Here is a 13,131-nt window from a genome sequence, read left to right on the forward strand (position 1 = left end):
GTTGGCCGCTGACCCCTGGGCCTGAGACTCAGTCTCGGTCCCCAGCACCTGGCCCAATTTGTGACTGATAGTTTCTCATCCAAGAATTTAAAGAGGCAGATTGAGCATAGGTTTTCAAACAATAATACTTTGTTTAAAATACTGATTAAAGAGTAATTTCATAAGTATTCCCAATATAATATTTGCAACCATAAAGGATTCTGGATAATAAGTCATGTTTGAATTCAGGTGCTTTTTTATGATTCTCCAAATTGGACAATTAGTACAATCTATTCAGAACTAGCTGTTTAGATGAACCTTTTTACTTGACTTTTCTCAACCATTAACAGGAGAATGGAGCTCCCATCACATTTGGAACATACTAAAAGCCACAAATAAGAATCAGGTTTAATATCACTGGCATATGTTGTGAATTTTGGTGTTATGCGGCAGCAGTACTTTGCAATACGTAATAATAACTGTAAACTACAGTAAGCAGTATATGTATATTAAAAAGTTTAAATTAATTAAGTAGTGCCAAAAGAGAGCGATAAAAGTAGTGAGTTCAGGGGTTCAATGTCCATTCAGAAATCTGATGACGGGGGGAAGAAGCTATTGCTGAACGGTTGACTGTGTGCCTTCAAGCTTCTGTACCTCGTCCCTGATGGTAGCAATGAGAACAGGGCATTCCATGGGCAATGGGGGTCCTTCATGTTGGTTACCAATTTTGAGTTAAAATAAGGCAAAATTTCAGGCCTTATTGGCCTGTACCCCAAGCTGTGACCTGAGGTCTTTCTGTGCCAGCTCCTTCCAGATCTGGATACACAGTCCAAGTTGCTGGCCCAGTGAATTCAGGATGTTCAGAATTGTAGTCCCCAGGTTGTGTCAATCCCCAATTCCCAGTTTTGTGGATACTATAGGGCTTGTTAAATAATATATAATTGTTCTGACATTAGGAGCCATTTTAAATCTATTAAAAGTGAAAAATTACAAATTTGTTGAAAAATTATAAAATGAATTATCTAAAACATCCTAAACCACATAAATAATTAAATATATTGAACAAGATTGAAATAATTTAAAAAGAGACCTTACATTTTTCTTGGCTATATATCTACATTTCTATACGTCCCATTGAAATTACTGATGTCAGGGATCCTATATTATATATACCCCAAATGACTCTCCACTGTAAATGTTGAAGAATCTTTGCTAACTGGATCCATGCTAGAGTGTATATGAAATCCAGTGGTGAAGCAAACCGACAAATTTAACACTCTAAATCTATTAGTACAAGTGACTTCCACTTCTATTAAACACAAGCAAACCCTGGACTTGTTTTCACTTAAATTGATAAGTGTCAGTGGTTCTATTGAGAATGGCCAGCTTGTACTGGCCAATCCACACAAAAGTATCCAAACTTTCTGTACCGTTGTGCAATTAGACAAAAATGAACCCTTAATTGTAACTATTTATCTAACAAAGTTACTTAAGAAAGAGTTGAAGAGTTTATGTTTAACTTTGTTCTGCTTTATTTCTAAACAATAAGACAAAATCCATCTATTTTCACTCCTAAAATGATCTCCTTGGTATTCTGTTGTGTAAAAACTTTTCTATCAGTGAATTAGAGGGAAGGGTGATACTTGAAAACCTTCAGTTAATGGACTTATTGAGAATGGTCAATATCTGTGACAACAGCTTTAAAAACCCAGGAGCCGTTTAAGACAGATGCCCACATAAGAGTATACAATGCTGCCTTGGGAATTTCAATGAATAATCTTATGTTTTTGTTTCAACACTATATGTGACATAAAAATCTAGCATTAAAAATTAATGAGAACCACGAAGCTAGTAAATTGTCAGGAAGTTTCATCCAGCTCAGTAATTTTTTTTAGCAGATGAATTTTATTGGGCTTCACTTGTCTATTGTTCTGGCATAGCCTGAAAAGCTAACTTTAGAACATAGAACAGTACACCACAAGGCAATTAAATTTGTAACTAAACCAATCTCTTCTGCATACACAATGTCCATATCCTTCCATTTTCTTCCCACTCCTGTGCCTAGCTGAATGTCTCTTAAAACTCTCTAATCTTTCTGCCTCTACCACTACCCCAGGCAATACCACCATTCTCTCTGTAAAAAAAAAAATGCCCCTCACATTTGCTTTGATATTAGCCCTCTCAACTTAAATCCATGTCCTGTGGTATTAGACATTTCAACCATGGTAAAAGGATACTTTCTGTCTACTCTATGTATGCCTCTTATAACTCTCTATCAGATCTCTCCTTAGCCTTCACCATTCCAGAGAAAACAACCCAAATTTGTCCAACCTCTCATTATAGCGCATTCCTTCTAATCCAGGCAGCATTCTAGTAAATCTCTTCTGCACCCTCTCCAAAACCTCAACATCCTTCTTATAATGGGGCAACCACAACTGTATGCAGTATTCCAGATGTGGCTTAACTAGAGTTTTATTAAGCTGCAACATAACTTATTGACTTTGGAACTCAGTGCCAAGACTACTAAAGGCAAGCATGCCATATGCTTTCTTAATCTCCCTATCAACCTGTGTGGCCACTTTCAGGGAGTTATGAACTTGGACCCCAAGATCCTTCTGCTCATCAACACTGTTAAGGATCCTGCCTTTAACAATGTACTGTCTCTTTACATTTTACTTACCAAAGTACAACACAACACACTTGGCTGGGGTAAACTCCATTTGCCATTTCTCCACCCGTATCTGCAACTGATCTATATCCTGCTGTATTCTTTGTCAATCTTCAACATTATCCACAACACCACCAGTCTTCGTATCATCTGCAAACTTACTAACCTGCCCATCTACAGTACTGTGCAAAAGTTTGGGGTACATGTAAAAAAAAAGGCCTGTAAAGCAAAGATGCTTTCAAAAATAATGAAATGAAAAGCTTTCTAAATATCAAAAAGTTATTATAAAGAGCAGTAACCAGTAAAAAAAAACAAAATCAAATCAATATTTGGAGTGACCACTCCTTGCCTTTAAAAATGCATCAAATCTCTTAAGTACACCGTCATGCAGTTTTATAAGAAAATTGGCTGGTAGGTTGTTCCAAACACCTTGAAGAGTATGTCACAGTTCTTCTGCAGATGTGGGCTGTCTTGCTTGTTCTGCCTCTCCAGGTAATTCCAGACAGCTTTGATGATATTGAGATCAGGGCTTTGTGGCGGTCATACCATCTGTTGCAGAACGCCTTGTTCTTCTTTTCACAGAAGGTAGTTCTTTATGATGTTGGCCTTTTGTTTGGGGTCATTGTCCTGCTCCAGAATGACGTTGGGATCAATCAGATGCTTCCCTGATGGATGAGAATCTGCTTGTACATCTCAGCATTGTGGATTCTATTTGTTCTGATCAGATCATCAACTCTATTTGCAGAAATACACCCAAACCTGCAGGGAATGTCTACCATGCTTTATTGTTGCCTGCCAACACTCACCCATGTGGCACTCTCCAGAACTTCAATGGACAAACTGCCTCCTGTTTGAGACAAATTTTCAAATTTTGGCACATCAGTCCAGAGCACTTACTGCCATTGTTCAGCACCCCAGTTCTTGTGGTTTTAAGCTTAGGTGAGTCTCTTGGCTTTGTTCCCGCTTCAAAGGATGGCTTTTTGACAGCAACTCTTCCATGAAGACCACTTCTGATTAGACTTCTCTGGACTGTAGAGGGGGTATACTAGAGATCCAGTGGTTTCTGTGAGTTCAGAGCTGACAGCAGTGCTGGTCTTCTTCTGGTTTAGAAGAGACATCAGTACAATATATCTCTTGGCTACTGCACTCAATTTCCAAAGCCGAGCACTACATTTCTGGTCCTCAACCTTGCCCGTTTCTTTGTGCTTCTTTAGATGAGCTGAACAGTACATCTTGGAACTCCAGTTTGGGGTGAAATTTCTGCTTGGGACAGACCCCGTTGATGCAGTGATGGTCACCTTGTGTCTTGTTGCTATGTTCGCTCTTGCCATGGTGTAAGAATTGATGATTTGAAGGTTAAACTGTCATATCTGCCACTCCCTCACATTTTAGTTTGGTTGTTCTTCACCCCGTTTGACACCCTCTTCTGTTAATCAGTTCAGTTAATTCAACTCATTGTCATTGATCATCGGCACATGCTTGTTATCTTTGTTTAATCATGCACTGGGCTATACACCTACAAAGTCATCAAGTTTTTATGTGAAAAGTGGTCCATTACTTAATATAATGGTGGCATCCGTCGGTCTTGAGAGACCATGGATCTGCGCCTGGAGTTTCCAGGGTGCAGGCCTGGGCAGGGTTGTATGGGAGACCGGCAGTTGCCCAAGCTGCAGGCCTTCCCCCCTCCACACCACCGATGTTGTCCAAGGGAAGGGTACTAGGACCCATGCAGCTTGGCAACGGTGACGTCACAGAGCAATGTGTTGTTAAGTGCCTTGCTCAGGGACACAAACATGCTGCCTCAGCTGAGGCTTGAACCAGTGACCTTCAGGTTACTGGTCTGATGCCTTGCCCACTAGGCCACGCACCAACAAGCGTGGCCTAGTGGATAAGGCATTGGTCTAGTGATCTGAAGGTCACTGGTTCGAGCCTCAGCTGAGGCAGCACGTTGTGTCCTTGAGCAAGACACTTAACAACACATTGCTCTGCGACGACACTGGTGCCAAACTGCTTGGGTGTAGTGCCCTTCCCTTGGACAACATCAGTGGCATGGAGAGGGGACGGCTTGCAGCATGGGCAACTGCCGGTCTCCCATACAACCCTGCCCAGGCCTGCGCCCTGGAAACCTTCCAAGGCGCAAATCCATGGTCTCACGAGACTAACGGATGCCTATACTTAATATATTACTTTCTAAAATGAAATAAAAATTTTCTCTGTAACTTTTGATTTTTTTTTGGAAAATAAATGTTTGGAAATCTAAAATTTACTCTTTTTTACCAACATACTAATGCAGAATACAAAATGCTAAACATCTATAACAAAATTTATATAAAAGATCTAGGATGCCTAAGACTTTTGCACAGTACAGTACATTTTTGTCCAAGTCATTTACAGTACATACATCGCAAACAGCAGAAGCCCCAATACAAATCACTGGAATGCCAACAATCACAGACCTCCATAAGTCTCTTTGGCCACTGCCCTTTGTCATCTATTGGCAAGCCATTTATGAATTTAAACAGCCAATTCATCATCGATCCCATGCATCTAAATCTTCTGGATGAACCTCCTATGATGGATCTTGTCAAATGCCTTACTAAAGTCCAAGTAGATAACATCCACAGCTCTATCTTCATTAATTACAAAGCCCTGCACAAAGCCATGCAGACTCTCCCTAATTACACCATGGTTTTCCGAATGCTGATAAATGCTGAAGTGAGAAGTTAAGGATATTGGTGAGCACTCTAGCCAGATGATCAGCACAGGTCTTTAATACTCGGCCGGCTGCTTTGAATGGGTTTACCTTCCTGAAGGTTGTTCGCACATCAGCCTCCGAGACTTCTGGTTGAGGAAGACTCCGAATGATTTTGTGTGTACACGCTCATCTATGAATGTTATTAGAAAGTCCATGGCAACCATGGTGTACTAGTTCAGATCCTCTCATGAGCCCTTGAACATGGCCCAGTCCACTGACTCAAAGCAACCCCATCGCTGCTCCTCTGCCTCCTGAGATGAGCTCTTTGTTGCCCTTATCACTGGAGCCTTGCACTTTAGCCTCTGTCTGTATACAGGTAAGAGAAGGACAGCCAGGTGATTAGATTTCCAGAAATGCAGCCTGGTATAGGCTTCCTTACTGTGGTATAGCAGTGCTCTAGTATGTTGGGACTCCTGGTGCTGCAGGTTTTATGCTGATAGTAACAGGGCAGAGATTTCTTCAAACGAACCTGCACCAAGTCCCTGACTATGATTTGAAATGCGTTTGAGTGGGCTGTTCCTTGTTTGGTGATGGCCGCATTCAATATCTCGACTGCCTGATTACCATCAGCTTTTGACAGTATGTAAAATGTGATCAGGATCATGGAGGAGAACTCTTTTTGTAAGTAGAAGAGTCAGCATTTAATCATTAGATGTTCCAAGTCGGGGTAATAAGAGTATTACTAAACCAACACATCCAAGCATCACAGAGCGTTTGTCATGAAACACAGACCCCTTCTTACCTTTTGCCTTCTCTGAATCAGCAATTTGGCCCTTCAGGCCCTGGGGACTTATCCACCTTAATTCTCTTATAAGAGACCCAACACGAACAATACATCCTCCCTTAATTCAAATATAAGGGCAACTGGGGTAAAGCCAAGGATAGCAGAGTTAGCAAACTAAGGTTTTGGAAGAGGATACAGAATAAAAATAGGTTTGGTGAGAGAGATTTGTGTACACATGATTGAAATTACTGCTATGAAAAGTAGGGAACTAGACAATATTATTCAGAATGAGAAAGCTAGCCAAGGGAATTTTTATATGCTTGGCTTTTGAATGAACTGCAACGTAATTGATGATAGTCACCACAACAGTGAGATGAATAAGTTTAGGGCACGAAAGTCTAATTGAATATTAAATAGGATGCCAAGATTGGACAGATGCAGTCAGAGAAACAGACTAAGAATAGTACAAGGATGAAATTTGTGCAAGGACTTTGCTTCTACTGACAATGAACTAAAAGGATTTATCAATTTGAAATTAGGTAGTCAGGTTATACAGCAGGGGCAATGAATGAGTTGATGAAATTGGTGGAGAAATAGAGCCTTAAATACTGTAAGTAGAATTATGATCTTGGCTGTGGAAACCACAGATCAAAGCCAAGAAAGAGACCAAAGACTGAGTTATCACTGCATGCATTTTCTTAAATATTTGAACAATATTAGGACACTTACACCATAAGACCATAATGCATAGAGCAGAATTAGGCCATCTGGCCCATTGAGTCTGCTCCACCATTCAATCATAGTTGATCTTTTTTCTTCTCCTCAACCCTAGTTCCCAGACTTCTCCTTGTAACCTTTGATGCTATGTCCAATCAAGAACCTATCAATCTCTGCCTTAAGTACATAAAACATAGAACATAGAATAGTACAGCACAGTACAGGCCCTTCAGCCCACAATGTTGTGCCGACCCTTAAACCCTGCCTCCTATATAACCCCCCCACCTTAAATTCCTCCATATACCTGTCTAGTAGTCTCTTAAATTTTACTAGCATATCTGCCTCCATCACTGACTCAGGCAGTGCATTCCACGCACGAACCACTCTCTGAGTAAAAAACCTTCCTCTAATATCCCCCTTGAACTTCCCACCCCTTACCTTAAAGCCATGTCCTCTTGTACTGAGCAGTGGTGCCCTGGGGAAGAGGCGCTGGCTGTCCACTCTATCTATTCCTCTTAATATTGTGTATACCTCTATCATGTCTCCTCTCATCCTCCTTCTCTCCAAAGAGTAAAGCCCTAACTCCTTTAATCTCCTCTGTACCCTTTCCAATGCTTCCATATCCTTCCTGTAGTGAGGCGACCAGAACTGGACACAGTACTCCAAGTGTGGCCTAACCAGAGTTTTATAGAGCTGCATCATTACCTCGTGACTTTTAAACTCTATCCCTCGGCTTATGAAAGCTAACACCCCATAAGCTTTCTTAACTACCCTATCTACCTGTGAGGCAACTTTCAGGGATCTGTGGACATGTACCCGCAGATCCCTCTGCTCCTCCACACTACCAAGTATCCTGCCATTTACTTTGTACTCTGCCTTGGAGTTTGTCCTTCCAAAGTGTACCACCTCACACTTCTCTGGGTTGAACTCCATCTGTCACTTCTCAGCCCACTTCTGCATCTTATCAATGTCTCACTGCAAACTTCGACAATCCTCTACACTATCCACAACACCACCAACCTTTGTGTCATTTGCAAACTTGCCAACCCAGCCTTCTACCCCCATATCCAGGTCGTTAATAAAAATCACGAAAAGTAGGGGTCCCAGAACCGATCCTTGTGGAACACCACTAGTCATATCCCTCCAGTCCTAATGTACTCCCTCCACTATGACCCTCTGCTTTCTGCAGGCAAGCCAATTCTGAATCCACCTGACCAAACTTCTCCTGATCCCATGCCTTTTGACTTTCTGAAAAAGCCTACCATGTGGAACCCAACGACCTGTCCTCCACAGATCATGTGGCAACAAATTCCACAAATTCACCACCCTTTGGCTAAAGAAATTTCTCTGCATCTATGTTTTGAAAGGGTGACCCTCTATCCTGAGGCTGTGCCCTCTTGTCCTAGACTCTTCCACCATGGGGAAACATCATATAACCATATAACAATCACAGCACGGAAACAGGCCATTCCGGCCCTCCTAGTCCGTGCCGAACTCTTAATCTCACCTAGTCCCACCTACCCGCACTCAGCCCATAACCCTCCACTCCTTTCCTGTCCATATACCTATCCAATTTTACCTTAAATGACACAACTGAACTGGCCTCTACTACTTCTACAGGAAGCTCATTCCACACAGCTATCACTCTCTGAGTAAAGAAATACCCCCTCGTGTTTCCCTTAAACTTTTGCCCCCTAACTCTCAAATCATGTCCTCTTGTTTGAATCTCCCCTACTCTCAATGGAAACAGCCTATTCACGTCAACTCTATCTATCCCTCTCAACATTTTAAATACCTTGATCAAATCCCCCCTCAACCTTCTACGCTCCAATGAATAGAGACCTAACTTGTTCAACCTTTCTCTGTAACTTAAGTGCTGAAACCCAGGTAACATCCAAATCGTCTCTGCACTCTCTCTAATTTATTGATATCTTTCCTATAATTCGGTGACCAGAACTGTACACAATATTCCAAATTTGGCCTTACCAATGCCTTGTACAATTTTAACATTACATCTCAACTTCTGTACTCAATGCTCTGATTTATAAAGGCCAGCATTCCAAAAGCCTTCTTCACCACCCTATCTACATGAGACTCCACCTTCAGGGAACTATGCACTGTTATTCCTAGATCTCTCTGTTCCACTGCATTCCTCAATGCCCTACCATTTACCCTGTATGTTCTATTTGGATTATTCCTGCCAAAATGTAGAACCTCACACTTCTCAGCATTAAACTCCATCTGCCAACGTTCAGCCCATTCTTCTAACCGGCATAAATCTCCCTGCAAGCTTTGAAAACCCACCTCATTATCCACAACACCTCCTACCTTAGTATCATCAGCATACTTACTAATCCAATTTACCACCCCATCATCCAGATCATTTATGTATATTACAAACAACATTGGGCCCAAAACAGATCCCTGAGGCACCCCGCTAGTCACCGGCCTCCATCCCGATAAACAATTATCCACCACTACTCTCTGGCATCTCCCATCTAGCCACTGTTGAATCCATTTTATTACTCCAGCATTAATACCTAACGACTGAACCTTCTTAACTAACCTTCCATGTGGAACTTTGTCAAAGGCCTTGCTGAAGTCCATATAGACTACATCCACTGCCTTACCCTCATCAACATTCCTCGTAACTACTTCAGAAAATTCAATAAGGTTTGTCAAACATGACCTTCCACGCACAAATCCATGCTGGCTACTCCTAATCAGATCCTGTCCAGCCAGATAATTATAAATACTATCTCTAAGAATACTTTCCATTAATTTACCCACCACTGATGTCAAACTGACAGGTCTATAATTGCCAGGCTTACTTCTAGAACCCTTTTTAAACAATGGAACCACATGAGCAATACGCCAATCCTCCGGCACAATCCCCGTTTCTAATGACATCTGAAAGATCTCCGTCAGAGCTCCTGCTATCTCTACACAAACTTCCGTCAAGGTCCTGGGGAATATCCGGTCAGGACCCGGAGATTTATCCACTTTTAAATTTCTTAAAAGCGCCAGTACTTCCACCTCTTTAATTGTCATAGGTTCCATAACTTCCTTACTTGTTTCCCACACCTTACACCATTCAATATCCTTCTCCTTAGTGAATACCGAAGAGAAGAAATCGTTCAAAATCTCTCCCATCTCCCTCGGCTCCACACATAGCTGACCACCCTGATTCTCTAAGGGACCAATTTTATCCCTCACTATCCTCTTGCTTTTAATATAACTGTAGAAGCCTTTCGGATTTACTTCCACCTTATTTGCCAAACCAAACTCGTAACTTCTTTTAGCTTTTCTAATCTCTTTCTTAAGTTTCCTTTTACATTCTTTATATTCCTCGAGCAATTCCTTTACTCCATGCTGCCTATATCTATTGTAGACATCCCTCTTTTTTTGAACCAAGTTTCTAATATCCCTTGAAAACCATGGCACTTTCAAACCTTTAACCTTTCCTTTCAACCGAACAGGAACAAAAAGATTCTGTACCCTCATAATTTCACCCTTAAATGACCTCCATTTCTCTATTATATCCTTCCCATAAAACAACTTGACCCAATCCACTCTCTCTAAATCCCTGCGCATCTCCTCAAAGTTAGCCTTTCTCCAATCAAAAATCTCAACTCTAGGTCCAGTCCTGTCCTTCTCCATAATTATATTGAAGCTAATGCTATTGTGATCACTGGACCCGAAGTGCTCCCCAACACATACATCTGTCAGCTGACCTATCGCATTCCCTAACAGGAGATCCAACACTGCCCCATCTCTAGTCGGTACTTCTATGTATTGTTGCAAAAAACTATCCTGCACACATTTCACAAACTCTAAACCATCCAGCCCTTTTACAGAATGAGCTTCCCAATCTATGTGTGGAAAATTAAAATCTCCCACAATCACCACTTTGTGTTTACTACAAATATCTGCTATCTCCTTACACATTTGCTCTTCCAACTCACGCTCCCCATTAGGTGGCCTATAATACACTCCTATCAGTGTTACTACACCTTTCCCATTCCTCAATTCCACCCAAATAGCCTCCCTAGAGGAGCTCTCTAATCTATCCTTCCAAAGCACCGCCATAAGATTTTCCACATCCTTTCCACATCTACTCTGTCTAAGCCTTTCAACATTCGAAAGGTTTCAATGAGATCCCCCTGGCCCTTCTGAATTCCAGTGAGTACAGATCCAGAGCCATCAAACGTTCCTCATATGATAACCCTTTCATTCCTGGAATCATCCTTGTGAACCTCTTCTGGACCCTCTCCATTGCCAGCACATCTTTTCTAAGATGAGGGGCCCAAAGCTATTCACAATACTCAAGGTGAGGCCTCACCAGTGCCTTATAAAGCCTCAGCATCACATCCCTGCTCTTGTACTCCAGACCTCTTGAAATGAATGCTAACATGGCATTTGCCTTCCTCACCACTGACTCAACCTGCAAGTTAACCTTTAGGGTTTTCTGCACTTTCATTTGCCAACACCCTATCCAGAATTGCAAACCATTTGAGTCACTCAAAGTTCAAAGTAAATGTATTATCAAACTAAGTATACAGTATATCACCATATACTACCCCGAGATTCATTTTCTTGTGGGCATTCATTCACGGTACATACAAAGTAACTCTATAGAATCAATGAGAAAAGCTACACACAAAGATGTGCAAACAACAAATGTTCATAATAAGACAAACTGCAATTACAAAAGAAACAAATAATTATAATTAATAGTTAGACAAATAGCTAACTAAATAATATTGAGAACATGAGCTGTAGAGTCCTTGAAAATGAGCCCATAGGTCATGGATTCAGTTCAATCTTGAGGTGAGTGAAGTTATCCATACTGGTTCTGGAGCCTGATGGTTGAACGGGAACAACTGTCCTTGAACCTGGTGCTGTGGGACCTGTGCTCCTGCACCTCCTTCCCAGTGGCAGCAGCAAGAAGAGAGCATGGCCGGCACAGTGGAGGACCTTGATGATGGATGTTGCTTTCTTGTAGATGGCAAAGCTTCTTGTAGATGTGCTCAAAGTTAGAGAGGACTTTTCCTGTGATGGACTGGGCTTTATCCACTACTTTTTGTAGGTTTTTCTATTCATGGGCATTGATGTTTCCATACATCTCATTTCTTGAGATCGAGCCTGGCACCTGAGTGAACCTGAGCTCTGTATTTGACCACCTCTGTTTAGCTCAGGGCAGTTTATTGATGGAAATCCAGCCAGTATGGATTTCTTCACTTCTCTCTGTGTGCTCCATCATATAATCATCTAAAGGCCAAGTACAGAGAGGCCTGCCTGGGCAGGTTTACAACTTCACTAGAAATGCAGAACAGAGACCATCTTCACTGATATGTTTAGTCCAGAGGAATTTGTGATACTTGATCATAAGTCCTGTGAGCAGACAGACTGCTCTTCAACAAGTAATTGCAAGCAGAGTATTGGCCTCAGTTGGAAGACATAATTTTGCTTCAGGCTGTAAAAAGCCAATATTTCAGCCTTCACAAAGAAGTATTCTGAGAAATACTGTATGATATAAACATTTTGGAGTAGATTTCTGAGGTAATCCTGCAATAAAATAGAGAGCAAGCTTATATTTATGTAAACACTCAGCATAATTGTATACATCTTGTTACAAATAGTGCAGTGAAATTATTAAGCGAAGAACCAATCCATTAGTATGTTAATTAGTTAGGAGGCCAAAAGCCTCTTTAAGTTTTAGCTCACACAAACCTCACCAGCAAAGGTCAATGCCTAATATGAGGGTTTAAGATAGCACTGGTGAAGCGCAGTGTCTACCTGCCTGTAGCAAGGAAAACAAACAATACTACTGACTACTTTATTAATTGCACTTTTTCAAGTAAATGATCACTGCAGTCAATAGCCTGTAACTTCCCTTTCAACACTGAGCTTTTGAACTGGCTGTAGGGCCTGGTATTTTTGTGGTATGAACATAAATCTCGAAGGTGCAGGATGGTTGCAGTGTGGCGTGTATAGGCCGAATTGAGGTGGAAGGCCTGAGCCTGAGAGTGGAGAATGAGCCAATGTTTGGCCATTGCTGAAGCAGACTTGGAGATGATTCGATGCAGCAGAACCAAGGTGAGGTTGAGTTGAGACGGTGGGACCCAGGCCTGGGTCCAACTGTGAGTAAAGACCCAAGGTTTGATCAATTTAAGGGCTGGACCAAATTGGAAAGGTTGGGTATGCGCCGATTTGAGGCGGCGAGGCCCAGGCCCGAGAGTGAGGAACAGCCCAAAGATTGGACAATTTAAGTACCGGCCCAGATTG

The 13,131-nt window shown here is 41.6% G+C and overlaps 1 protein-coding gene across 13 annotated transcripts in view; it reads left to right on the plus strand.

The window, feature by feature from the left end:
* LOC140728956 (cadherin-related family member 2-like) overlaps nucleotides 1-13,131 on the plus strand; it is a 134,600-nt gene that overhangs the window by 32,270 nt on the left and 89,199 nt on the right. The window lies entirely within an intron of this gene.

This window comes from Hemitrygon akajei, chromosome 6, assembly GCF_048418815.1.
Source record: "Hemitrygon akajei chromosome 6, sHemAka1.3, whole genome shotgun sequence".
Lineage (NCBI taxonomy): Eukaryota > Metazoa > Chordata > Chondrichthyes > Myliobatiformes > Dasyatidae > Hemitrygon > Hemitrygon akajei.